The sequence below is a fragment of the Wolffia australiana genome, chromosome 1 (genome assembly GCF_029677425.1).
Source record: "Wolffia australiana isolate 7733 chromosome 1, ASM2967742v1".
NCBI classification, from domain to species: Eukaryota; Viridiplantae; Streptophyta; class Magnoliopsida; order Alismatales; family Araceae; genus Wolffia; species Wolffia australiana.
The window spans coordinates 25,632,501-25,637,924 of NC_135835.1; the positions used below are offsets into that span (position 1 = coordinate 25,632,501).

General features: G+C 39.6%; 1 long non-coding RNA gene across 1 annotated transcript in view; it reads left to right on the top strand.

Annotated features, from left to right (window-relative positions):
- Positions 1-3,524, top strand: part of LOC144716854 (uncharacterized) — a 6,272-nt gene extending 2,748 nt beyond the window's left edge. The window contains exons 3-4 of the long non-coding RNA XR_013585015.1: positions 2,367-2,430; positions 3,348-3,524. This is a non-coding gene — a long non-coding RNA (uncharacterized LOC144716854). The remainder of the gene's footprint in view (positions 1-2,366; positions 2,431-3,347) is intronic.
- Positions 3,525-5,424: the final 1,900 nt, after the last annotated feature.

The following is a 5,424-nucleotide window of genomic DNA, read 5'->3' on the forward strand; positions in this document are numbered from 1 at the left end:
GAAACTTGGGATAGGGATAATGAAACTTGTTGACTGATCATGTACTTTTCATGGATTTATTTACTTTGGAGAATTCTGTTGTTTAATTTTGATACTGTTAGTTTTGTTATTCATTGTGGTGTTCTGAAATTTTGAGTTGCATGTATTATCATGAAAAGGACTCTTCAAAATATTTTCTGAAATTCCATTTTGACAGACTTCAGTCGTAAATGTATGTGACATGTATTTTACAAATGATTGAGTCTTCTTAATTACCTTGGTAGATTAATGGAGTCTACATCTGCTACTACCCCAAAATCGACGACTAATGCTACATCGTCGATGTCCGCGGAGTGCATCCCAGTAGAGATTGAGGACAACATATCAACTCGTAGAAGAAGATGCAATCGGTCAATAGTTTTACATCAATTTGTTGAAGTTGCACCGGACAAGTATCAGTGCACGCTATGTCAGGCAGCGAACCCCATCCGTAAGGTCATCATCAAGAGGAATAAAGATAAGAGCACAAACGTATTTTGGAGACATTTGGAGAAGGTGCACCGTAAATTTCACGACGAAATTAAGGGACTAAAGCTGAAGCAGAGAACCATTCTCCACTACGAACTACTCTCCCACAAGGTGTAATTATGCGGCATCACCCTAGACTAGACAAAAGAAGAGTTCGTTAGATTCATCTGCGACAACAATCTTCCTTGACATCTTGTGAAGAAGAAGTCTTTCCGAAGACTGTGGTTCTACGGGACACAGGTGGTCGGGGACATCCCTGGTCCGGATGCGGTCAAGACGATGGCTGAAAGGATGTACAGAGAAGTCCAAGGGAAGCTCGTGGAGATGTTTGCCGATGTCTCTAGCGTCTCACTTACTGTAGATGCTTAGACATCCCAAAATAACCTCACCCTTCTAGGAATGACTGCCCATTGGATCGATAGTGACTGGAAGTTATGTGAGTTTCTTCTTGGATTGAGATAGATCAAGGGACCCCATAGCGGCTTGAACCTAGCGATGATCGTAGTGGAAATTGCATATCAATACCGCATCGAGTCGAAGCTATGTGCCATCACCACGGACAATGCGTCCAACAACAGAACAATGATGGCCTCCATTGTGGATCAACTGAAGATAATAAACCCCCAATTCACTATGGACCGATATGTACCATGCGTTGGACACAGATGACCCAACCGATTCACAGGTCGATGAAGATACTGGGCCAACAGTTGCACCTTTGGGAGAAGTAGTTTCTTGCGTGAGAGCCATTGTCAATGCCATTTAGGGATCCACATAGCGTTTGGAAAAATATGTTGATATGTGCAAGATGTTTGACCTGTCAGATTCGAACAAGATAAAGATCGACTACCCAACGCGCTGGAACTCCACTTTCATGGTGTTAGAACGTGCTCTTGGTAAAAAAGATGTTCTAGACCACATGGCTATGAGGTTCCTTTCAACGTCCAACAAAGATTACAACCTATGTCAGGACTGGGAGTTTATAGAGGAATACATGTGCGTCCTTGGCCCACTATGCCAGGGAATAGACTTTGTGTGCTCGGCGAAGAAATTGCCAATAACTGAATTAACGTCATTGGTCGTAGAGCTGAAGAATCACCTTGAGCATGCTACGAACAATGCAGGAGCAGCATTAGATGTTGAGGGACATAATGCCCTACGGGCAGCGTGTGGTGCTATGCATAACAAATTGATGCAGTATGCAACAGTACTTTGGGGCAATAATATAGTTGCTACAACGGCGACATTGGATCCATTCTCAAAATTAGAGGTGGTCCATATGTCATGTCGACAAAGTGTGATTTCCTATCTTGGCAGTCTATTGGATTATGCAGCTATGACAAAAGCAGTTGAATGTGACTCACATCAAGGAGTGTTGTCGGTAAGTCACCGTCCGACACAATATTTTTCCAAGCGACAATATATGCGTCTGTGCAGTTGTCAATTACCACGGTCAACACCGAGGTAATAACTGGATAAGTATCTTAACAGCCCATGCAGTGAGGAGGAGGACAACCCTGTAGGTTGGTGGAAGGATGTCGAGATGCGGTACTTGCCAAATTCGACAGTAATTGCTTGCCAATTTCACACCGTGAGTCCGACCAGCGCACCGATGGAGCGGCTTTTTTCAGTCGGCTGAGGCATCACAACGTACCAAATATCACACCTCGATGCAGAGAGCATTGAGATGTTGATGATGCTTCACGCATGGTTCCGTCGTGTAGAGCGGGACTCCTCCGACTCCGATGATGACCCGACGACGATGACAGCTCGGGTGTTGGTGTGTTACGCTCTAACGCTTTCCACCTTTTCAGAAACATGTTTATTTTTACTGACTCTCTATATTTCATGTTACAAAGTAACGGGTGGACAACATGATCACAAAGGATGGGTCTCGTTCATGCATACACTCTAACATTCAATGTAAGTTACACTTCTTCTTTACTCTCTCTCTCTATTTCAATTATTGTTTCTATTTTGATTAAAAATGAAGACTAAGATAAACATGACTCAGATTTTGTTCTTTGAATTTTGACGATGATTATAAAGGGTCATTCAGAGATAAGGAATCCGAGGTTTAAGAAAGACCGGGTTTCTTTTGCTTTTTATTGTACAATTAGTTGCGATGGTTTGATGGATTAGCTGTTTTTATATTTCAAAATGATGAGCTGAATGGCCATTCAGAATTCTGGAATCTGGGGTTTAAGAAATACGGGTTTCTTTTGGTTCTTATTGGACAGTTAGTTCAAATGGTTTGATGGATTAGCTGTTTTTCTATTTCAAAACGGTGATCTAAATGGCCATTCAGAAATAAGGAATCTAAGGTTTAAGAAATACGAGGTTTCTTTTGGTTTTTATTGGACAATTAGTTGATATGCTTTGAAAGATTAGTTATTTTTCTATTTCAAAATGGTGATCTAAATGGCACTTCTCCTGTTCTTTATTGAACAAGTAGCTGAGATGGATTGATGGATCAACATTTTATATCTCAAAATGATTATCTGAATGGCCATTGAGATGGAGTCCAGAGTTTAATATAATAAGGCAAGGTGATAATGGGGTTTCTTTTGGTTTTTATTTAGAAATTAGGTATGGTTTGAGGGCTCAGCTGTTTTTATATTTAAAAATTAGATATGGTTTTCACAGGGTTAGTCGTTCAAGTTCTTCAATTTGTTCACATTTTATTCTTCGAACTTTGACAATCAGGCTACAATTTCTAATTCTTGGTCTTCAATTTATTGTGAAGATTAATATTTACTTTCACTGACTATTTATGCCGCTCTGGACTTCAAAAACATTGTAGCCTGTTACGTTGTATAATTACTTTCATTTATTTGCAGGATAAAACTAAGTTGAGTGATAATTAAGTATCACCTGGATCACTCTATTTACCTTCAGGAAGTGGCCGGCCTTTGGTAGTGGGGGAGGCGGCTACGGTAGCGGCTAAGGTGCTTACCAGCCTCGTACTGAAAATACTTAATATTAAAGTAATCAGCAGGATTTTCAGTTCCCTTCTCCGTCATATTGTTCGTCTAAATTCCTCAAACTAAAAATACTTGTTTCACATGGTGTTAAGCATCTTTTGTTAGTCTTGTCCTTTCGTGGAAGATGTTTCTTAAATATCATTCATAATCATTTACTCATAATCTGAAGTCAGGTATATTCTCAATAGCAATACCAGAAAAGAGTTGACATCTCCGTGACTCTCGCATTGCGGTATTTAAAGGGACTGCACGAACATTTAAGTTGATGTCTACAAATTAAATTAATTTGAAAAATTAAAAGTCTGACATTTTTATATTTTTTTAAAATACTCAGATCGAGTAATTAACCTCTAGAAAAGCAATATTCAATTTCTTGAAGAGGGAACCGATTTTTTAGGTCTCGGTTTTCCCTATTCATTGATTTAAGTAATCAAAATTGAACCCATAAACATAATATTTTAATAAGTAACGCAATATAATCATAAGTAATAGAGCAATTTCTTGTTACCTTCAGGGATGCTAGAATTAATTTATCCATATCTAAAATTAAGAAATCCAAATAGAACCCATACACATGATATTTCTCCATATCTATAATTAATTTTGGTTTATTAAACTCCCCAAGTAAATTTGATTAATTAAATTGGAAATGGACTCAACTGTAATAAAAAAAATACTTACCCTGAAGTGAGGATTTTAATTTATTTGAAAATCCATACATTTTTTTGGGAATTAAATAAAAACATTTCCAATTTTTTTTCGTCCACATTCGTCTGTCCACCGTCCAGGACTATCGGATGGACAAATTTTTTGTCCGACAGGATGAAAATCGTCCCGCCCCATTGTCCGGTGGACAATTTTTCGTTCGCAAGTTTGTCCGACCCCCCTAGATGGGACGATTTTTTTGTCCCGAGACGAAAAAACCGTCCCGTCCACGTCCCTGCACTATAGATGGTTCTAGTCTCTCTCTTGCTCACTCTCTCTCTCCTCTCCAATGTCTCTGTTAGTTCTAGTCTCTCTCTATTGGTTGATTTCCCTATCTTCTCTCATGTCTTTATTGGTTCTTGTATCTCTCTCTTGGTTGCTCTCTCTCTCTTCTCTCTCATGTCTCTGTTGGTTCTTCTTTCTCTCTCTCTCTATCTATCTATCTCTCATTCTCTCTCTCTATCTCACACACCTACATCTCTATTGGTTCTGGTGTATTTCTCTCTTACTTGTGCATATCCTATTTATATATTTATTGGATCTGGTCTCTCTCTCTTGGTTGCTAATGTCTCTCTTATATCTCTATCGATTCTCATGTCTCTTTCTTGGTTGCCCATCTTTCTCTTATCTATATTGGTCTATTTCTCTCTCTTGGTAGCTCATCTCTGCCCTGTATCTCGATTTGTGGGGGAAAAGAACAGGTGGGAGTTTATTTGGACATAATGAATCCAGAATACGGTGACGACAATCAACAAACCAATGCAGGCATAATACCAGAGACATCATCATCACTATCGTCAGGTTCACGCATGATCACCGTCAAGAGAACACCCTTAGTAACAATGTGGAGAGAGAGAGAGAGGAAGAGACAGAGAGACTACTTGTTCAAAAAAACTTTCAAATGAGGAACAGCAATCAATGGGGTGTCTAAAACAAGATGAACGATGGCCCTTTTATGGGCACAGCTAAAGACCTTAGTGCCCCCCTAAAAACTAGACGTGATCCTTGAAAGTAGGTACGATCTTATTTTCTAGGATCTCCAACCGAGTGGTGGATGCGTCAAGTCAATCTCTTCAATCCCGTAACATAGGGCTGGGGAGTTTGAAACATTCCAACACTTGTTTCTTGTCTATTTCTCTCTCTTTCTCACTCTTTGGTTATCTCTCCCTCTCTCTCTTTCTCACTCTCTGGTTATCTCTCCCTCTCTCTCTTTCTCACTCTCTGGCTC